Source organism: Danio rerio, chromosome 9, assembly GCF_052040795.2.
Source record: "Danio rerio strain M-AB ecotype USA chromosome 9, GRCz13ab, whole genome shotgun sequence".
NCBI lineage: Eukaryota > Metazoa > Chordata > Actinopteri > Cypriniformes > Danionidae > Danio > Danio rerio.
The window spans coordinates 26,740,724-26,765,258 of NC_141029.1; the positions used below are offsets into that span (position 1 = coordinate 26,740,724).

At 37.4% G+C, this 24,535-nt stretch overlaps 1 long non-coding RNA gene across 14 annotated transcripts in view; it reads right to left on the reverse strand.

Annotated features, from left to right (window-relative positions):
- LOC141376130 (uncharacterized) overlaps positions 1-24,315 on the reverse strand; it is a 352,849-nt gene extending 328,534 nt beyond the window's left edge. For 13 of the 14 annotated variants that reach the window (XR_015499433.1, XR_015499429.1, XR_015499430.1 and 10 more), the window contains exons 1-2: positions 4,205-4,423; positions 2,684-2,780 (exon numbers count right to left, since the gene is read on the reverse strand). This is a non-coding gene — a long non-coding RNA (uncharacterized LOC141376130). Of the gene's footprint in view, positions 1-2,683; positions 2,781-4,204; positions 4,448-24,263 lie in introns of those variants that run through there. The other variant, XR_015499427.1, reaches the window with a different exon arrangement.
- Positions 24,316-24,535: the final 220 nt, after the last annotated feature.

Genomic DNA, 24,535 nt, shown 5'->3' on the forward strand with positions numbered 1-24,535 from the left:
AGAGAACTGTGCTTCACATTTTAAATACCTGAGGACTGCTGAAATGAAAATATACTGTATAAATATCATATCTTTGAAGTCTTTGGTTGCATTATGCAGTAATAGTGCCATTTTGGCGGCATTACTTAAGAGTTCTCTGGAATAAATGTTCTTTTTATTTCTTTATTTTTGTTACGTTGCAATAACTGGAGATCGTGTTCCTGAAACCTGTCAGGCGCTGATGCACAGCACAGATGGCCGTTGTGGCAACAGGTGACAGAGTTGACATCGTGAGGGGAATGATGATAAGGCGTTGTGGCAATCTCATGACAGTCTGTCTATTTAGTTTAGTGACCTAGAATTTGCACATTTTGAGTGTCTTTGCTAATTTCAAAATGTTTCAAAAGGTAACTGACATGCAGATATATCACAGCAACATGTTCCTTCATTCATTTTCTTTTCGGCTTAGTCCCTTTTTGATTGAGGGATCCCCACAGCGGAATGAACCGCCAACTTATCCAGCCTATGTTTTACACAGCAGATGCCCTTCCAGCTGCAACCCAGTACTAGGAAACACCCATATCATTCACACTTATACACTACAGCCAATTTAGCTAATTCAATTCACCTATGGGGGAAACAGGAGCAGCCGGAGGACACCCTCTCCCCCCTCAGCTAGAAAATTCAGTGATAATGAAATTCCCAACAACAATGACCAAATCTACATCGTCCACTAGAGATGCGCGGATCACCTGAAATGACAACCGAATCCACGGCTTTATACAAATTATCCCGCCACCCGCCCTGTACATTTAGTTTTATCTGATATATGTATCCGCACCTGACCTGCACCCGATAATAATTTAATTCTTCATTTTAGGCATGATGATAAGTCACCGTGGATATTAACAGCAGATTCAGTGAGCTAATCCGCACATCTCTGATAATAAAATAATACATTAATTTTAAACATTTTTAAATTAATATTTATTTATAAAAAACAACAGTTTGTCTTCAGACAACATTTTCTTTATTTTCAAATACAGAAAGTAAAAATAAGACATTTTTGCTTTTACAGATGTCACTTTAGCCTAAACGGCAGCTATGTTATGTTTACTTGGCCTTTTCCTTCACACTTTGAAAAAACAGAATAGCATCTACTGTGCCTGGATTTGGGCCTCGCCCGCCACCAAAACGCAGCAAGCTGCAATGAATGAGCATTCGCTCGCAGACCTTGTTGTATGAATGAATAAGAATGAAGATTCTACTCGCAAGGCACTGCAGTCGTGGAAATAAGCGATCTTGATTCCCCCAGAACAAAAGCAGATTTTCCTCTGAGGACTCCTATAACTGAAACTTTGAACAGTACGCTACTCTTGCACTTCATCCATTATTTTGGGTGTCTCAACTAAAGCCCACTCTCTGTTTTGTTTCTGGTCCACTATCATGTCCCGCTACATTCACCCACTCGCAATGAATCATATCGAATTTTTTTATTACCCGACCGGCGGATAATCCACAGTGCCCGTGGATATAACCGCCATCCGCGCATCACTATCGTTCTCCAACCGATAAAAGAATATGAAATTATATATATAAAAAAACACATTTCTAAAATAGTATTATTGATTTTGAGATTCTTTAAACATTTCTTTTTACAGTTATTTACAAAAATAAGATTGAAAAGAATCACTATGACCTTTAATTATCTAAATCTAAAATAATCTAAAAAATATGTCAAACTAGCGTGTACAAATATCATCAAGTGGCAAAAGGAAATTATATGGACTATGTGGAATATGTAGAAAATTCTTTCATTTTAAGAGTGTTATATTTTAAGGGCTTTAATGCCTACTACTGAAGGAATATTTGTAGAGGATGTAGAAATGTTGCTCTACTCCACTGAAATTTCTCCTTTAAAAAATGGCCTTTTTATGTAGTCACAGAAGTGATTCACATTTAACGAAATTCAGAAAATGTCATAAATTATGTCATACCTCAAACCACAAGTGACTTGTAATAAAATTAACCTTTATCACTGTATTTGTAGCATTAAAAAAATAAAAATGGTCACATCACTGACCTCCATTCAGCTAAAAAAAAAGATGTTTGCTTGCAGCTCTGATTTCGTAAATCTGACACTTTAACACAGCCCTACTTTTTGTCACCCTTTAGAAAGTGTTAAAGCACTAGTCACTCCATATTTTGTGCCTGGTCATGCATGACAGGTGAGATGACAGAGTTTGCCTTTCAGAGTAACCCAAGGCTTCACTTTCACCATGGTGCCTTCATCATAGAAGCCCTGGGCTTAGAAAGCTCTACAGTGTGTTAATTTCATGATAAATGCTTTGCTGAAGTTTCCCGGTACTGAGTTGCGGCTGGAAGGGCATCCACTACGTAAAACATATGCTGGAATAGTTGGTGGTTCATTCCGCTCTGGTGACCCCTGATAAATAAGAGACTAAGCCTAAGGAAATGAATGAATGAATGAATGAATGCTTTGTTGATGCTGTCTTGTCATCTGCATAACAACTGTCCCAGGTACCGTACAGTATTCACTGCGTTATAAGAGTCATTATATAGAACTCAATAAAAGCAAGCGATTGGTCAAAGAAGACAATTTGATATTACATATTGACCCTTTCAAAAAAGCATTGGAATGCATTAAAAAATAAAAACAGACATAAGCTGTTCATTTACTCACCCCAGAACAGCCAAGGTGCAACTTTTTCCTTCAGTAGAACATTAAAGATTTTTTGTTGTAGTCCAATGGATCCTTAGTAATCCAACAGATACAGGCACTTCAAAAGTAAGAAAAAAAACACATAATAGAAAGACACATTTAATACCCTTGGCTCCTCATGATGATACAGGCCTTATAAAGCAAAATAATCAATCATCAATTATTATTTTTTAACCTAGCCTTAGCAAACAGTGTAGCGTTCACAACAGTCTAAAGCACAAGCATCCTTAATTTTACACTGCAGAGTAGTATGTGTGTTGTTTTGTTCAAAATGATAGTTATTTTATATCTTGAAACCTATTTAAATAGTTAAAAACAGTGTTAGCTTATTGATTAATATTAATAGTTTAAGACCTTGAGTCAAATGTGTTAAATTTCTGATTCGTTTTTGCCAATTAAACACTTAAAATACAACGACAGTGGACATTCAGATCTGTTCAAGTTGACAGAGAGCAGTTGATGTAAAAAAAGCTTCAGTCTATTACCACACAGCAGTGTTATTTGACTTTAAAGGTCAAAAGCATTTCAAATTATTAGAGGCTACATACTGATATCTATTGTAGTGAGAGTAAATCACCTGTTTGATGCAACTAGTGTTAGCAATTTTCCCTTTCAGTAAAGGCCTAACAGGGCTCGGCAATGCGTCAAAAATGCTATCTCAATAATATTTTTCCATAATGAATGATAATGATATATATTTTGATGTACTGTGAGTTGTTAATGTTTCCAGTTTTAAGAGTACCTCAATGACTGAATCCACAAAAATTAGTGTCCACCAAATGACATAACATTTGTTACATCTCTAATATCAACACTTAATTTAGATTCCCATTGTTGCACATTTCTGCTGTGGGACTGGCTTTCATAGAGTAAAAAAGTCCAGAGCTTATCATAGCTATTGACAAATTTTATCACGATTCGATATCTTTAATCGGCCCAGTCCTATAGGCCTATACATTACATGGAGTATTTACACAGCTAACTTGGTGTTTTTCAGCTAATGATAAACTTCCAGTAAAAGCTTAAGGTGACTATTTTAAATTTCATAAGGTTCAATAGCATTGATTTTGTAATGTCATTAAAATGCATTTGTTTAGTACCAGCAAGCTAGCGCACTCCATTGAAAATGGTAAAAAATAAACTAATATTTAAACACATGGCGGGGAAAATGGAATTTAATGCAGTGCTTTTGTCCGATCTAAGACCCACTTCATATCGTATATCTATCAGGTAGTGACGTTAGCAGAACGTGGTGATTTTATAATGGAAAGAAGCCCTGGGGCTGGCTGTGTGCATAGGCCTACTCCATTGGATGACAACAGCCTTTAAATACCCTAAACCCAAACGTATAATTTCAGGACGTCCTGCAAGGTCTAAATGTCAGAATAATCAGTCAATAGTGTCTGTCAGGGTATATCTTAAACAGATCGATGGGGAAAATATCCCAATATACTTTGCCGATATGAGCTTACAATAACTTACATGCCAGAAGCGTTAGCAAAGATGTTCAGCAGTCTAGCCATTGCCAAGGTGAATATTTGCTTGAAAGATTCACTTTTTCCGACTGCTTACTTGAGATCGCAAATGCCATTACAAAATGTCTCGACGTACATTACCAGACTTAGTCAGTCGTCATTGGTCCAGCACGTGCAGCATCCCCCATTAGCCGCATGTTTGGAGTGCTTGATTTCTACAGGGGGCGCTGTACACCTTGGAGTAGATGGCCTAAATGAAAGAAAAATACAATTTATTCAAAAAGTTTTAGCATAAAATCCTAAATCTGATTTGATTTATCATTAGAATATATTTCTAAAAGAAGTAGCCTATTGCCTGAATCTGTGATAGACAGGTTGGTGTATTCATATATTTTTCATTAGTTATTTTGTCCTTATAATATGGAAAGTGTGGCTTCACCTTGGGTCCTAGTGCCTGTCAAATAAGAAATCATATTTTCACACTAATACAATCACAAGTCTTTTTTTTTTCATTTTGTCAGTTTAATTCAATGATGGGAACAAAAATCACAAACCTGATTTTGATATGGGTTTTTTGGACACTTTCCAAAACTACACAGAAATATCTTTGAAAATCACCTTTTTTAAAATCTAATATCCTGTGGACATTAATGTGAACTGTTGCTAACAACAGTATTCCTGAGAAGCAAAATGCAGGGGCATAGTCATATAAACTTAATCATAGCAGGAATCTGGAAGTAAGATATACACTAACAATATAGCCTATATGCTGTCTGAGTTTGTTTGAAAGATCAACACCTGCCCTATGTGTTCAACAGGGGGCTGCATGTATTTTGACTCCTGTCACTGCATCCTTTTTTTCAGTTTCCACACTCTGCCCAGGTCATCACACTGTTCCTAGTCAGACATCAGCCCACGTTACACATGCATTTTGCCATCTTATTTTCAGGGATGACTTTTTGCCATCTTGTATTCCTCCAGCTCCTCAATGTGACATTGAGCAGCCTTCTCTCTCAACCCGAGACCAGCCCTGAACCATCTTTCCTCATGCCACAGAAACATGCTCCTGCTGAGGGAGTTTCACGTGGAGTACGAAGCGCTATCTGCACGACAGCGCATGTGAGATGAACACTGTGGCGTCATTAAGAGCGGTTCATTTGCTATAAATCCTAAAGAAAGTCCTGCTAATCCCTGCCGAGGAAGAAAAGGGGAGCGTGCGACAGGCTGTGCATCAGCACGCTGTAAAAGTCATCGCTTTTCACAGCCTTCGTGGCACAGAAGTTCTCTCACTCCACACCAAGCCATTAACTCCTCTTTATGGGCCACCACGGGGCCACAACTGTGGCCTATAATCCTCTCTGCCACCTTCACTTGCCCTTCTTAGCATCCACAGGCATATAAGAGGACCTACTGAGCACTTTTGCTATAAATCCAGTCTATTTTGTTGCGTGTTTTTGTTTTCTGTCCTGCTGGTGATGATGATGATTTTTAAAATGCCATGGCAAAGATCCCCTGCATACTTCAAACTGTATGTGTAATGTTCACTAAAGGCCTCCAACATCCAGTTTATCTGCAGCAGTAAGAATCCTCAAACAAACGTATTTGAGATGACGATTTGTGACGAAGGTTTTACATGTTTTTGTGCATACTATAAATATTTTTTAATCTTAAAAATTAATTATCTTGTGCTTTTTTATTGATCAAAACTAGTAAATACATTTCATATTCTGAAAAATGAACTTTATAAAGTTCAAACTATAAACTTACTATTATAAACTATAAACTCTATTTTCATTTAAAGCTCTTCATTTTTGCATCTCTTTATTCCCTATTTCCACCTGGGTATACTCAACCCGAGGCCTCTTGAAATTGTGCAGTGCCATTGATGCAATCCAAGACCTGTGAAGAAATTATGCCAAAGTCTCCATAATCCTTGACCAGTCCATATCTTGAAAAGATGCTGTGGCGGTCATGGAGGAGTGGAGAGCATGAGACTGATTCCTGAAAGACCACAGTGACAGACGAGTCTCTGCATTGATCATGTGGGCCACCTGAACACCCGCCAGTGTATACCTGCAGTTCTCCACGATGGATGTCCAGTGTTTTCCAGCCTCCTGCACCTAGACTGCAGCTCTTGCCAAAGCAGAAATGGTTGTGCCCAACACAACCTGTTTTTTTCTCAGAGTTTTTTTTCCTTAATTTCTATTAATTTTTTCCTTAATTTCTATCATTTTTTTCCTTAATTTCTATTATTTTTATAATGGTCTTCAGGGTTTGGACTTTGAGCAGTGAAAATAACACCACACTGAACTAAACTGAATTTCAGCTCTAAAAACTGGACTGACAGTTTCAATTTACTTGAACTTCTATGTTGAGCTGCTTTTACACAATCTACATTGTAAAAACACTATAGAAATAAACATGAAATTAATTGAATTGAATTGAATGAAACATTACTATAAAAAGAACAGCATTTATTTGAAATTATTGGAAAGATTCTACAGTAAAAGAGGTATGCGATATATGAATTGCTACTCTCCGTTCAGGGACGGCTACAAATCCCTCCCCCGCCCACCGTTTAGCAAATCAGATCACTCTTCTGTTCTGCTCTTGCCTGCTTACAGGCAGAAGCTGAAATGGGAACCACCCACCCTCAGGACGATAAGACTTTTCTCTCTTCTACCCTCAGGCAGATGGTTCAGCAGCATCCGATCACACACTAGCCGACTGAAGGAAAATTTCTTCCCTTACTTACACTATCAGGCTGATGAACACTTAACACACCTCACACAGATTCTTCCATACCCCTCACTGCACACTATCAACATGTAGCATGCACTGCACTTTAACCAATCCATACTTGAAACAATACTGCCTACAACTATGTGGACACCTATTCATTGTTCATATCGCTGTCAATTTTACATTGTCCTGTTTTTTTGGGAGTATGCTGTTGAATTTTGTACTTTCTGTATTTTGCAATGTCGTTGTATTTGCACTGTCTGTATTTTGCACTGCCGTTGTATTTGTACTGTCTGTCTGTTTTTTTTTTTTTTTGTTGTTTGTTTTTTTTGCACTGTCATTGTATTTGCATTGTCTGTATTTTTCACTGTCTGGAGCCAGCACCTAAGCTTTTCACTCATCATAACACACGTGCTGCCGATGATGTGACAATAAAGTGATTTGATTTGATATGAATCAAAAAAACTAAATTGGCCATAGTGTATGTGTGTTGTTTCCCAGTGGTGGGTTGCAGAAAAAAGAGCATTCGCAGTGTAAAACATAAACAGGATAAGTTGGTGGTTCATTCCACTGTGGTGACCCTTGATGAATAAAAGGACTAGGCCGAAGGAAAATGAATGAATGATTGAATGAATGAGATAAAATGTGGTAAAACCGAACACTGACATTGGACACCTCTGTATTGTGGAAAAACTCCTAGACTTGATGTCAAATAGACCATTTTTTCATTCACTAAAATAAGACAACTTTGTCCAACAGATTTATTTGTCACCATGTTCAACCTCCCTATAATCCAACATAACAAAAAAATAAATAAAAAAATAGCCACTCACAGATCTTTGTATGAGCTAATAAATGACAGAAGCAGGACTTTTCTCAGCTCAAATAAACACTGCTGCCAGACCTCCATATGTTGTTTCGTACAAGAATAAACTTTAGCTTCATAGAACTGACTTTCTGATCTGAGCCTTACAAGCCTGCTTTCTTCTCATCTTTCTATATTCCTCCATAATCCACAGCTATCCTTTTTAGCCATCTATCTTTCACAGACATGCACATACGGCTCCTCAGATCTCAGCTGGGTTCATGTACCTGCTGCTCTGTGTTGGAGATGAAGCTCACAGAGATGACTAAGCTTCATGACAGATGCCCTGCTTGTATATGCATTTTACTTTTTGATCTTTCATGAGTAATCTATAGACTTGACACTAATTTAAGTGCTTGCACTCTGCTTGTTTACTGACTTTAGAAGTCATTAAGATGTTGCGAAAGAGATTTCAAATACAGAAAGGCAATGTAGTAAAAGAAAAGAAAATGACAGGAATGAGTCTCTGGAGCGATTTGATTCATTTTCAGCCTGGAGTCACCTTCATTTTGCAAAAAAAAAAAAAAAACATGCTTCAGATGGCAAGCATAATCTCACTGTTATCTGCAAAACTGAGTCTTGTACAAAATGCTGCCCTACTGTGCCTGTTCACAACCATTTGGTCATCAATGTCAGTGAAAAACAGCGGAACAGCAGACTGACGAAGTCGCCATCAGAGACTATGCCATTTTTAAGGTACAACATCGCCCTCTGCAGGTAAGAAAACAACAAACAGATTGAGAGAGAAGATCGACTGCAGACTTCCAGACTCATTTTTAATTAGGACCATGGAACATGGAAATACATCTTATCAACTTGAAATATGCGATGATAATAGTTAAGTGAAGTCATATTTCTCAAGAATGGAAATTGTGCAAACTTCACAAACATGGCGCAGATGCATGTTGTTACAGATCCCTTAATGTCAAAATTGCTTTTGTGTGAGACTTTTTCCACAAAACAAAAATTATAATAATATAAATTCGCTGCCTTGAGCTAAGTCTACAGTGATTGTACACGTTAATGTGAAGAGACAAGATACCAAGTGTGTGTAAGAGTAACACAAAATTCTATTTGATGCATGCATTAAATATAATTTTGTGTTACTCTCACACACACAACCAGACACAAGTTACTTTTACTGTTAAAAGACTTTATGTTTTTAATTATTCAGCTAAAAATACTAGATATCATGCCTAAATTATTTTAAAGAAGCATATTGGCTGATTTCTTAAGTGCCAATATGAATTTAAGTTCACTCAACAACAAAATGTGCTCACTATTTACTCTCTCTCTCTCTCTCTCTCTCTCACACACACACACACACACACACACACCCACACACACACACACACACACACACACACACACACACACACACACACACACACACACACACACACACACACACACACACACACACACACACACACACACACACACACACACACACACGCACACACACAAATGGTTCCAAACATTTATTGTTTTCTTTCTTCTGTTTTTATGCTTCTGAACATATTAGAAGATAATTTGTAGAAAGCTGAAAACATGAAGTCTTCCATATGAAGAACAATTGTACTACGAAAGACAATGGTGGTTTCCAACTTTCTTTAAAATATCATCTTTTGTTTTAAACATAAGAAAGAAAGGCAGACTGGTTTGGAACAAGTGAAGGGTAAGTAAATGATGACAGTATTTATTTATTATTATTATTATTTATTTATTATTATTTTTTGAGTGAACTATCACTTCAACAAATGCCATATGCAGATTGGAGTATATTGTATTTTGAAGGGTTAATCTTAAGAGCATCCAACAGCCTCAAAACCCATAAGCTTCTGAGATTCAATGATGGGCAGTATCAACCACACTGGACCAGACATTAACAAATGCCTCTAAGGTTTTCTTTGAATCAGTTCACAACACTCTTTGCAAAACAGTGATTTCTGGCTCACTGTGCTGTAATTAATTAAAACATAATTACAATTTTTACCTGAGATAAAAAAAAAACTATAAATCTTAAAAAATAGAATGCTTCACTTATCACCTTTATTTTTGTATTTTTGTTTTTATCAAGCCTAATTTTTATTTACCCAAAATCTTTTGATCACTGAAGGTTTTTTCTCTACATCTTATTATAAATAATTGTGTTGTTGATAAATAATATCAAAGCAAATATGGTTTAATGCTGAGTAATTCCATGTAGGTTTGAAAGCACCAATTCCCCTCCCTTGGGTTCTGGATTTAATAATATACACATACATTTTGCTTTGCCTGTTTTTTTTTTTTTTAATCCAACGTGTCAATATATATTGACATATTTTATCAAAAGAAATAAATGTCTTACATTATTCTATAGGTAGTAGGCTAATAAATAACGTGCATATAATTAGTAACATCAAAGCGTGTACTGAAATCAATCATTTTATTCAAAGCTGCACTGCTTGAAGGGATTTCATTGCGACTATGTAGCAGAGCAGGAGACTTTGTGAAGAAGAGGATTTTGATGCAATCAAAACCCATCTCTGACAAGTGCTCACTGCTGTATTTGAAGTCCAGCTTCTGTAAAATCTCTCTCTGTCATTTCCCATCCCGCTGCACGCACACACACACACACACACGGCTCTAGAGCCTAAATATGGTAGGTTGGCTGTTCCCCTTGCCCAGCATTGAACATAGTGAGCGTGTTTTGATCTAAGGGGATGACTGGAAAATAGCATGCATACACTTAAGAGCTCTAAGCAATGTGCCTCAACATTACTTTGAAGATTTTCACTCTGATTTTCAGTCATTATTGATGGAAGTACAGTAGTTATTCGACAGCATACAAGCTCAAGTTTGCTGTAATGTTCTGTTTTTGAACAGGAAAAAAAAAAAAGCAGTGCAACAGAAATAAAATCCCTTGTGTAACTTTATACAAAATACAGTGGTCATCCAATAGTATCTGAATGCAGACATGCAAAGTCAGACACAATGCACTCAATGTTGCTTGTGACATCACTCACTTTCAGGGGTAGGGTTAGGGGCCTGGTTAGGTAAAGGTATAGCATCTGGTCATCAGCATGACAGAGATCCATTGTCAAACTAATAAGCACAGTGACACTGTATCTTCCAGAAGAAAATGGCTCATTTACACAGAGCAGTATGATTCAGTACAGTATACAGTACAAAACTTATCCCATTTTCTTTTTAGAAGGCTGTGAAAAGTATACTCACTTTTATGGTAGGCTACACTTCCATTGATGAATCTACAGTTATCTTGTACCTAGAATTGTTGACATGCTGACAAAGAATCATCGCTTGGAAATGCGACAAAAGCCACCATTTTTAAAATATGCAATTTTGTTGTCAAACTGAAATGAACCATGGTTGACCCTGGAGATAAAGCTTCCAGTAGTGCAAATAGAACCCATGGTGTGAAAAATCATTAATTGTTAGTTTTTTGTTGCTGTCACGTTCACTTAAAAGTGACGTGTTTGCTATTTTTAATACATTGCAGCTATCAATTATGCAGTGCAAATGCAAGCGTTTACTAATCTTAACAAACAGTACAGTATAGGGAATACAAGCTCTGCTCTCTCTACAACAATTAGGTATTTGAAACAGAAAAATATGTGAAAAAATTGCAAAGATATACACAGATCAGATGCCACAACAACAACCGGAGTCTACCATCAAAGAAAAGTCAATGTGTCATCATTCATTGTGGGACAAAAGATAAGGCACCTTTTATCAGATTTAAATTCTAAAGAAATAACTTTCCACAGGTACAAACAATGGTATTTACATTTATCTTGTTTATCAAAATCATCTGCTGAAGTTTAAAGATATTCGTGCTTCATTCAAAAACAGTTTGAGATGCTCAGTCAACTTGTTTGTGGTTCATAGAGAGGCTTTGACTTAACCAAGATGGCGGATGGCTAAAGCATACACTGTAAAACCCAACAGTCAACTTTATCAAATGAAATGAGTTTTGTTAACTCCATATTTACTGAAAGTTAATCCTGCTCATTTTAAAACAGGTTTGAACTCAGTGTTGAAGGTCATGAGTTAATTAAATACTGTACTTTATTACTTCAACTTAAATGGAGTAAGTTCACAGTACTTGATAGATGAGTTTTTTAACTCAAATGGTTTGTTGCAATAGGTTTCCTCATACAGTTTGACTGACCTTAACTTATTGGGTTTTACAGTATTCAGTTGGTTTGAGTTCTCTTAATTTTTTTAGTTTTACTGTGCTCAAATTACTTCATTTACTTAAATGTACTAAGTTAACAGTACACATTAGGATTAGTTTTTGAACTTCAATGGTTTGTTGTAATCGGTTTCCTCAAATGGTTTGAGTTACTTAACTTTTTGGGTTTTACAGTGCAGTGGTCCACGGTAGGCTAAGTAATGCTACTGAGGCATGAGCCAATCGAACACACGAAATCTTTCTCATTCATTTCACTAATTTCAATCATTCAACAAATGACCTCTTTTTGCATTTATAATGTAGATGTCCATTAAAACATTATTTTTAGTATATATAAAAAGCAGTTTAATGCAACTTTTTGGGAATTTCCACAGAATGTACAGTGTATCTGAAAAAGTAATTACTTTTTGCTCATCATCTTTTCCACATTTTGTTGTTACAGTCTTATTCCAAAATGCATTCAATTCACTATTGTTTTCAAAATTGTAAATACAATATGACATATTGAAAATTTGGAGTATAAATGAATGAATCAATCAACTTAACAATCAATCTATCAATTAATCAATTCATTATTAAAAGGTCATAAATTTTGTTCATTTTTTTCAGCTTCTGTTTATCTTCTACTTATAAGTTAGATGACAGATCACATGAATGATAAATAGCCTGGCAATATTCCGCACTATTCACAAAAGTACAAAAGGCAGTAAAGGGCTGCAGAAATAACTCTCTTCTATGTTCTGTTCTCCATCTGTCTCATGTCATCATCTGATCAATGAGAGGGCAGGATGGCGGCCTCCATGTGTTTTATGTTTCCGCCCGTGTTGGAGGGGAGTTTCCTCCATTTATCTCTCACTTTACATCATGCTTGCGTTCAGGATTGTGCTTCCCATGTACAGTCAGGCCACAGCAGGTTATGGATATGGCCCATTTGTCAACACACTCCTGACAAGACCTTCACAAGCACCTCTGACTGAGCCACAATTTATCACCATCTTTGAATAAATGCTCCGGTTAGGAATCTCAGGGCTAGAGTTGGTTGGCTGTGTTGGAAATGGAGCGCATGAGCAGGAGTAAAATTCTACATATATGTTGATAAAATAAATGTTGTTCTTACATTAGCATATATATGTAATTTTTGTTTCATAATCAGTTATAGTACACAGTTATAGGCTGTGGTTGTTAAGACAGTTAATCACTGTGGTTGACTGTTGCCTTTTCACATTATTCTTCAATTGTGATCTCGATAATCAAAATGCTCTCATCCATTTTAACAGTCAGTCATAAAGGAAACAGATTTAATGATGGTTTTGCTGCCAGATTTATTTGGCGTCTCATAGTAATTCCTCAGAAATGGAGTTAATGTCTTTAATTTGAGTTGACTGATTTGAAGCTGCATTCAGAGAGAAAGAGCATGCCAGTTAAAAAAAAAAGCAGTAATCCTAGTCCAAAGTGTTTCTCAGTACACAAAAACAATGCTTTTATAAACACAAAGTTAATGAGATATTTGTGCATCTAATTCAAAAGCACTAAAAGTGTTGCATGCTGATTAATGCCTTCGGCGAAAAAAATAAATAAATAAATAAATAAATATATATATATATATATATATATATATATATAAAGTTTCATTAATTTGCCAGTCAATTAGAATTATCCCAGTCACAAAATTAATTAGGTATACAAAAAAAACTCTAGATCTTATAGCTTTGTGGCGGACAGAACGTGAATAAATCTAAAATAATGTAATTAGGTCTTTCAATAAATTTAAATTTGTAATTAAATTAATTAGTTGATGTGCTGATTAATTAGTCAAATTAATCACTATTTTATCACGTCAATATTTAATGAGAAAAGCCCCCAAAGCAGAACATTCAAAGACATTGTTAGGGCAGACATGTAAAGCATTCAAAAATCACTAAATTAAACAATTTACTATTAAAAGGGTTAGTTGACCCCTAAATTAAAATTATGACATCGTATCAAATCATATTGCTCAAAATGTTCATAAAAAGGGTTTAATAAACTACATCCGTTTCAAATTGAACATTGTCTATGGAGTCTTGATCTCTTCATCACTGAGATCCATAAGACTCAAAGGGGTTTCTGTGTTTAGGGTGAAGAGACTTTTAGCATCACTTAATATACACTTACCGGCCACTTTATCAGGTACAACTGTTTTACTGTGCTCGTTATTGCAAATTTCTAATCAACCAATCACATTGCAGCAACTCAATGCATTTAGACGTGGTCAAAACGATTCACTGCAATTCAAAGCAAGCATGAAAATGGGAAAGAAAGGTGATTTAAGTGACTTTGAACGTGGCATGGTTGTTGGTGCTAGACGGGCTGGTCTGAGTATTTCAGAAACTGCTGATCTACTGAGATTTTCATGCACAAACATCAAGAGAAAATATCCAATGGGCAGCAATTCTGAAATTGCCTTGTTGATGCCAGAGGTCAGAGGAGAATGGCCAGACTGGTTTCAGCTGATAGAAAGGCAACAGTAACTCAAATAATCACTCGATACAACTGAGGTAAGCAGAAGAGCACTTTGAGGCAGATGGGCTACAGCAGCAAAAGACCACACCGGGTGCTACTCCTGTAAGCTACGAACAGGAAACTAAGGTTACAATTTGCATTGGCTCACCAAATTTGGACAATAGAAGATTAGAAAAACAACTCAATTTCTCCTGCGACATTCAGATAGTAGGGTCAGAATTTGGCATCAACAACATGAAAGTATGAATCAACAATTCAGGCTGCTGGTGGTGTAATGGTGTGGGGGATATTTTCTTGGCACACTCTGGGCCCATTAGTACCAATAGAGCATCAACTCAAAGCCACAGCCGACCTGAGTATTGTTGATGACGGTGTCCTTCCCTTTATGAACACATTGCACCCATCTTCTGCAGGATAACGTACCATGTCATAAAGTGCCAATCATCTCAGACTGGTTTCTTGAATTTGACAATGACCTCACTGTACTCAAATGGCCTCCACAGTCACCAGTTCTCAGTCCAATAGAGCACCTTTGGGATGTGGTAGAACAGGAGATTCGCATCATGGACAAATCTGCAGCAACTGCATGATGCTAACATGTGAATATCGACCAAAATCTCTGAGTAATATTTCAAGTACTTTACTGAATCTATGCCATGAAGGATTAAGGCAGTTCTGACTAGTAAGGTGTACCTAATAAAGTGGCCGGTGAGTTTCATTCTATTTGTGTTATGATAATGAAATATTGCCTGATGGGTTTGAAATAATGAGTAAATGTTTATTTTGGTGTGAACTAACGGATCTGATTTTATTATTTGTTCACATCCAAGCTGAGCTGAATATATCTGACTCACATATATTTTTTAAAACAAGTCTGATTAAATCTTTAATAAGCAGTCTCATATAACCTGCTAACTATTCAGAACTTGCATAAATATTGTCCATAAACATGTCTGCACACTTCTCTCGCAGTATCACAATCAAATGAAAATGCACATGGATTATTTCCACACAATTACCTCTCCATTGTTATGCAGCTCATTTGCTTTGTGTGTTCAAAGAGCCATTTACAATTCAGAAATTCAGAAGTGGTCGTTTGTTGCACCAGCCCACAGCATGAGGTTCTGCCCTGTTTATCTGCTGGAGATGGACAGGTGGTGGTGTTTAAAGAAACCTCATTATTTTTCTCAAGGATGATAAGCAGCTCATTAGAGGCAGAGAGTTGCCAATGGGGTGATTTTACATAGCGTAGTTGAGGAGCCACAATGCCACTGTAAAGTTCACATTTGCATTACGGTGAATGGGATTGCACCTGTTCTCCTGCCTCAGGCTCCTCCGGAGGGAAAGGGAAGAGAAAGAAACGAAGAGATGCAGGAGCGAGTCAGTGTGTCTTAGCTTTTGATTTCCAAACAGCTGTAAGAGAAACCGAAAAAGTCACTCTGAGGTAGTTTCCAAATGTTCTGTTTTTTATGCGTCACGTTCCGTCCCACATGTGACAAACGCAAGCCCTCACTCCCTTTTTCTCATCTTCCTGTTCTCCCCATGCTTGGCCCGCTGTTTGTGTCAGGACTGATAGCGTAATTGTGCGTTAGATAGCAGTCGTATTGACAGGTGGCTCATTAGGAGACAGAGGACCGCAGCATGACGGAATCCACTGAGCCCTTAAAAGTTGTTTACCGCATTTTTATGGAGACGGGACACATTCGGAAACGCAGGTTCTAATGATCTGTATCTAGTTTCTGTCTTCCCAACTGGTGTGTTGCCATGGATACAAGAATCTCAAGGTGAGGGGTCATAAAGTGTGGAAAATTGACTTAAATACTTGCTGAACTTGGCTTGTCCTTCAAGAACATAAGTACAGTAAGGATTTTTTATCTGATTACCTGAAAATCTTGCCTCAGAAGATTCTATAGATGCAATACTTCTATAGGTGCTACATTTCTGTGACATTCTTAATGAGTGAGGTGGAGACGAGAACCATGGGAGCTCATTGAGGATGGTGGCACAAGTGGTAATGAGCCACACAGCAGGCCTTGAATCCCACAGAAGAGTTACAGAAGGGGAAAAGAAAAAGGCAGGAATTGGCAATCGATTGAATGATAAAATCTACAGAATGAAAGAAAGGTGGAAGTCCTTTACAGACAACCGCCGGAAAAAAAAAAAAACTACAACATAAAGTAATGCAAACCATTCATACTTTTAATTAAAATCAGTTCTTATTCTGCTGGATTGCAGTCTTTGACTCAGATATTTCTGTATAACATGTATAGAACTTCACTAGTTTAAATCTTATATTACAGACAGTCTTTCAGTGTTGTCTGTAAATGGAAGGCTTCCAAAGCTCATCAGCTGGTCACAGATGTTCCTCAGGGATCAGTAGTTGGACCCCTCCTCTTCTTCATTTACACTATACTCTTTGAAAAAATGGTACAGAAACTGTCACTGGGGTGGTATGAAAAGTAAAAATATTAGTATCTAAATGATAACATATTATTAACATTTAATCAAGTTTTATAAATTCGAGAGGAGCACATGATATGATTGAATATGGCTGACATCATATCACTACTCATTGCGAATCCAATAAGATATGATTGCTACACCAATAAGCCCATCTATCCTACCTTCCTTATCTTCGTTTTTGAAGAACCTTTTACCAGGGGGAGCTCTCGAGACCTGGTCATGTAGCATGACAGGGGGTTCGAGATCAGGTAGGTCTCGAGAGCTCCCCCTGCCATGCTACTTGACCAGGCAGGAGCCCTGGGCTCAAGTATCTCCGAGCTCAGGGTTATCTCCTGGGACAACATGCCAAATCTGCAAAATAATATCAAGCAATAGCTAAATGTGAACTCTTGAAAAAAGGTACTGTGAGAGTGAATATATTACAGTATGATGAAAATGTAAACCTCTGTAATGCTTCATGCACATACAGTATGGCATATGGCTTCCCATTGCATTGCTGATGACACAGTTTTCTTTTTCATCTCATCCAGGCCATCCAATAGTAGATGCATGGCACTCAGACTGCCTGCCAGACATCTTGGCATGAATGAGAGATCATCACCTGCAGCTCAACTTGGCAAAGACACAGCTTCTCATCTTCCAGCTGTATAAGTTCACCATCTAGCTAGGGTCATCCACAATTGTCCCATGAAGTTTGGCCTGGAATCTAATCTTTAATGACCAATTGGCCTTTACAATCCACACAATCACGCAGCATAATATTAGGAAAAACAGGCTCTTCCCACAGAAGCAACACTTCTTTCCCTTATCATTCATAATCACAGTCTAAACTGGACTATTGCTATGCTCTTCTGACTGGACTTCCATTGTGTGAAATTAAATACTGCAGCAAAACAGGTCTTCAGCAAGCCCATGACTCTGACCTTTTAATGTCATTCAGTGAAATGAACAAATCTTTTTTGGGGTTATTTCATTCAATTTGACAAAATATTATTCAAATATTAGGAGTTGCTTCAAATCTCATCTACAACTACACCCAGCATTGATCACACTACAAACATTCATACTGTTACTAGAATGTAGTGATGTGCGATACCACTGATTTCTTATCCAATCCGATACCAAGTAAAATAAAGGCGAGTTTCGGCAAAACCGGTCCGTTACAAATACTTTTCCCAAAAATTACTGTTTGGTAAATTAAAGTAACAGGTAGTGTACTTAAAAGTGTCACTTTACACTGAATACAAGACATATTACGGGTTTTTCTTGTTTATTGATGAATAATTCTTGTACAAATGCTACTACAAAAAAGAGCCAACTTACATATTTATTGACAGTATCTGAGCATGTATATGTTAAAATGCCTGTCTGAACATCTTAACATAAAACAATAAACATTCACACCTTTTAGTTTAATGGCATATTAATCAGGTCCCCCTGAAGATTTTTAACCTTTTTCTTTTGTTTTATCATTGTCACAAAAACACAAGCCCCCAAAATACAGCCGCATTGCCACATTTTCTCCCTCTGTACCTGGATAGTGCCTGCCGGCTGCACCTAAGGACTCTACAACCGATGTTTGTCCTACCCCATCACCTGTACCTCTCCTTTCCACCTCTTCTGACCGCCTATGGTCAGTGCATAGTACCTGACTGTTTTGTTACACGTGTCACAAACAGCATTGTTTGAATTTATGTAAGTAGCTCCACACAAAATTTTGCTTGCGGTCACCTATATACAATGATTGCGTGACTTATCAATACGTGGACTGACTGAGTGGCTAGCGTGCTCTGCAGTTGTACGGTGCCATATTACACACATGACTTTCAGGTGGAAGAACAAGTAGTTCCGACTAAGTTGGCATTATTCCGATAAACTAGGGTAATTGTGGTTACTTTCCACTGTATTTCTATTTCCAATAACGTGTCTTTCACGTGATGAACGAACGACTCAAACCTGATCGAAGACTCGAAAAAGAAACTATTCCACCTGCACAAATGTGCTAGTGTGCATGAACGAATTACTCCCTTTGAGGACTCATCGTTCTCAAGTCATACAAAAGATTCATTTAAAACTACTGAATCTTTCAAGAACGACCCATCACTAATCTGTATTCTACTCTGCATTGGATTCCAGTTAAAACTTCAGGTTGTATCAGGTTTAAGACATTAAGGCTTAAAGCATATGGCAGCCACAGGTTCTACAGGCTCCTGCCTTCAATACATCCCATCAAGTCTGAGGCTGGTGGGAGAATGTAACCTCATGGTACTTACCATCACATCATTCAGGCATACTACTGGGTTCAGTTACAGTATACAGTAGTGTATTGTTGTGGCGAGGGGGCGTGGCCGAGAGCCGTGGGAACGGGGTGAGGCCACCGCGTAAGTGGATACACGTGCGGTGCGCACCTGCCTCGGATCCCACGGAAGGAGCTCTGGACCATAAAAGGAGGACCGATGGCAGAGGAAGCCGAGAGAGGACCGGGCCCGGGCCCGGGCATGTTATTTTACTTTTGCTTTCAGTTTGACGGCAGTCTCCGTGAGGAGCTGCCGTCCGTTTGTTTTGGTTTAGACGGCGAGCTTTGTGAGGAGCTGCCGTCACTGTTATTAATAAATCATTTTAAAGCTCTGTCGGTTCTCCGCCTCCTTCTTCCCGGCGGCCAAAGGGCCGTAAACTTCATTACAGTGGTGCCGAAACCCGGGAGAAGGAGGGACGCGTTGTCCAGATGCCCTCGCCGCTGAGAGAGGGGGCGAGTGTTCGGGAGTTAACCCGAGTGGGGGAGAAACCCGTTCGTCTGCCCAGAGTGCCGGGGCGGCCTGAGGCTGGTGAGGTAAGGATCTGCCTGCTGCCGTCTCCCAGCATGGGGAGGAGCAGGGGACGCGGGGCTCACCACCGGCAGGTAAAGAGCTAAAGGGAGCCATCTCACAGAACCCGGGGGAGTCGCCGCGATCCGCCATGATGCCAGAGCCTGCATCAATCCACCGAAGCGGGAGCGGAGCAGGAGACCAGAAATGCCACCAGCCAGCCAGGAGAACCGCCGCCGGACGCCAGAAGACGGACGGGTGGATAGATTCCTCCACAGGGCTCCCAGCACGTCGTCGCATCTCTCAGCTGGTGGAGGACCGAGTGGCAGCGTGTCTGGAGAACCGAACCCCAATTTTTTTTTTTTTTTTCCTCTCTCCCCTTTCTCGGTCTACTCTGTCTTTCCTCCTTTTTTTTCCATCTCCTTTTCTCTCGGCCCGTCTCATATAGGTCTCGCGGGTGCTGTGGCGCCAAACCCTCCGTGAGGAGCTGCCGTCCGTTTGTTTTGGTTTAGACGGCGAGCTCCGTGAGGAGCTGCCGTCACTGTTATTAATAAATCATTTTAAAGCTCCGTCGGTTCTCCGCCTTTATGTAATCATAAAGAGTAATTTAGAATGAATGGTATCTGAATATTGCTCACTAATGAAATGGTCTATGTCACCCTAAACTGGGAGTTAAGATCAAAGTACAAGTGCCATGATATCTTTGATGATGGCTTGAGATTTTATAAACAGATAAGTGCAGTGGTCAAATCCTGCTTTTTTCAGCTTCGACTTTTAAAAACACTCAATCCTATTCTATTTAGAAAAAAAATTTCAGCTCTGTCTGTTTTTAAATTATTGAAAATGTACCTTTTTGATTTGGCGTTTTATCAGTGAGAATTGTTTGTTTTAGCTGTAATTTTATATCTTTCTCTTTGTGATTTGTATTGTGCAGAACATTGGCCAACACTGTTTTGTTTAGTAGTGCTATATAAATACAATTGACATTGACAATTGACATTGACATAAATATTTTCCTGCCCAGGTACCTGCCCTGGCCCAGATTTAACATAAAGTTGGAACAGCAAGCATTCATCCGGCTCTGGCATACCGCATGTAGGCCAAATATGGCCCGGGTTTGGCAGAGGTGGCACCATGTTTTTTATTTTTTTATATTTTATTTAAAGTTTTTCACATTTTAAAGAACAAACCCCAAATCCCTCCCATGCCAGCAAATAAAAATTAATAAACATATGTGAAATGTAAATACATATACACATCCACATCCACAACTGTACAGATACTTAATTATATTTCTCCCTGAGTAATCCATACCTGTACATATTCACAAGTTTAGTCAAATATCTGCATATGTACATTACATATACAGCATATATATATGTGCATATATACATTATTAATACAAAAGAAGAAGAAGAAGAAGAAAAACACAGAAAAGGTAAGGTGGCACCGTCTTTAAGGCAGCAGACAAGACGACCCAGATATTAAAAATGTACATGTGGGCCACATAAGTTTAGCCTATCTTGTCCCACATTTAAAATACATTTAAATAATTTTGAGTAAAAACTAATTCTACCAATCAAGTCACTACGAGAATACGTACGCCCATAGTGTACCTAAAGCACAATCCTTCATGGGTTTATCCATTTCATTGCAGTCATGACATACCAACATACCTGGCCCAGTTCCAGTCCAGTTATGATTTATTAACTTGGCGAAGATTTGGCCCAGAGTCCTTTGTCTGAAAGCCAGGCTTAGTCCAGTCTTGTACTGTAATTCACTGCACCATGTGGGCCAAGCAAAAGCTGATTTTGTGGGCCAGAGCTGGGCCAGATAAATTTTGCTATGTGAATGAAGATTCTATTAAAAAGATTCTGTTCAAACTTATTTTCAGCACACAAGGGGATATAAAGTGGTGCATTTTTTAAAAGTTAAAACCTTAATATGTTAGCATATGAGCATTTCTATTTCCTTCTCCTAAAGTTATTAGGTTTCCTATTAAATGCTTGAAAAGTGCTGGTTAACACAAGATCAAGATTATTTTGGTTGTTTTATTATTACCCCCTTGTGATTTGTTCAAAGCTTGAAAAAGTCAATTGCTAACAAGTGGCTAATGGGGTGGCAAATGGGACTACAGAGACTGCCAGGAAATCTCATTTACTCACTTGTCCGCCTTTACAGCCTCATTGTGTTTTTGATCATGCTCTTGAAAAATAACTCTCATTTAAAATGTTTTTGAATATATTTGTTGCCCATTATTAGCCTAGATTTAGCATTTTAATTCTGCTTATTGTATTAATTTCCTCTGGGTGCTCTGGTTTCCCCCACAAGTCCAAAAACCTATGGTATAGGTAAGCTAAATTGTCCATAGTGTACGTGTGTGAATGTGAGAGTGTATGGGTGTTTCCAAGTGATGGGTGGCAGCTGGAAGGGCATCCGCTGTGTAAATAAATGAATGAATATTGTATTATTAATAATAATAATAAAAACCTGAGTTGTTTAAAAAAGTTGTGTAAAAATATATTTTAGGTAATCAATTTACTTAAATTTAACTCAAAATGTTGGTTGAGTTTTTTGCACATTTTATCCAAACTTAGGTTTAAACATTTTTTAGGGTTTGGGCCTAAAAAAAATAATAATCATGACTAGCAAAAAGAGTAAAAATCCTAAAATGTTGCTGGCCACAGATTGTATTTTTTGCAATAATCCAGATGCCAACATAAAAATTCCTGTTAGATCCTTGTTGAGAGAAACAGGGTTATACCAACTTCTGGAATGACCTACAAAAATATGCAACCACGGCAGCTGCTCAAACAATAAAAGTGACGCAAAACAGCAGTCTGTACTTATTGTTGGTTATATTCTAAGTCTTATGAAGCACATACATTTTAATTTAGTTAATTGGCCTGTTTCTCACATAAACTATTGCATGGCGTCAAAACACAAAGCATATTGTTTATTACTGTCCATGCTAATTCAGTGTTGATTAAACTGTCATGACCATGTATTTGTAGTGGCATAGATGGCTTATTTGTATGGAGGATATATGTAGTAGCATGTGCATTTTGCATTATGTATGTGTTCATGCATTCCACTATGACATATAATACAAGAAACTGCAGAGTTATGCATGTAATAAAACACTCATGAGCAACATTAAACAGTTTTGCTCTGTGTTTTTGTCCCCAGCGTATCATATATGCGTGTATCCAATAGCTAAATGAGTTCATGCTTTGGTATTTGGCATTCTTCATTTCACTGGCAAAATGCTAGATTTTTATCACTTAAAAAACTCTGAACCCAAGGTAATCGATTTACTAGAATTTTTTTCGCCAATATTTTCAATGGCTTATCTTGGAAATGATGAAAAATGGTAATTGGCGGGCTTGCACAGCCCAGGGTGGCAATTTGTGGCCTAATGAAGCCATTAACCTGACGACACCGAACCTGATAGTGGCTAAATTAGACGGAGAGTGTGGAATTATGAGCATCAATTCAATATGATCACGGTTGCTAAGCGAATATTACATTTCAAGCAGGCTAAGAGAAACATTATCTGCTGAGAGTAACAAAATAAATGTGTTTACAGAGCAGAAACAGGATTTTGCTGCAGTTTGGAGCTGTATATTATGTTTTCTGCCAGACTGAGTTAAAAACATGAGTGATTTTGAAGCATTTTTAAAACTATTTTGAAGAATTTAAAACTATTATGAACATCATGAAGTCAGTATACTTTCTTCACCTTAATGTTTAGTAAGATCTTGTTGCCATGATTGTTAAAAAAACACACACTTGGTTTTCAGCTTTTAATTTTAATTTTCTCATTTTTTAAATGAAACAATGAAATATTTTCAGCAAAATATTATATATAAAATCTATAATCAATTAAGGATTTAACAAGCACTCGTTCTGTGACTGTTTAGAGAAATAACATCTATGAGACTAACTAAAACTTTAAATCAAGTTTAAAAATAGTATTAAATTAAAAACTAATTGAAAAAATAAATTTGAGTTTGAAAATAGTATTAAATTAAAAACTAATTGAAAAAATTAATTCAAGTTTTAAAATAGTATTAAATTAAAAACTAATTAAAAAAAATAAACATTTCAAGTTTAAAAATAGTATTAAATTAAAAACTATAAAAAAAATTATAAAAAAATTAAAAAATGCAAAACTATACTCAGCAGACACACAATGTCATAAGACAATGATATTAAGTTAGATTTAGGTTGTCAGTGTCTAAGGACAATGTTATTTTGATGTTTAATAACGGCATGAAATGACATTGATATTTTGTTGTTTTTAGGTTGTGTTGGAAAGTGACTAATATCATGCATCCAGCCAATATTTTAAACCAACATCATATTGACGTAAAATACTGACATTTATTAAAGATTCAGATAAAGAGTGAGACATTCATTATCTGGGCAATAAGAAAGTCCTTAGGCTGAGCTTAAAATACAAAGTTTCCCAAATAGGACTTCACAATACCGTTTGAGTAGCTCCAAGGAACCATGCAGACCCTCAACCACAACTGAATCTCTTCTTCATTCACCCCCTCACCTATTATACATTCCAGATGTCTGACCAGCCCCCTCTAGTGCCCTGTAGTGCCATTAGAACAGCATTTTTTATTTCCATTATTCCATGGATAATATAAGAAAAACAAGTGACAGACATTTCATTCTGTTACAATATACTCATTTGAAATACACATTCAAATGTATTGACAGACAGTTTGAGATACCTGTCGCAATTAAGTT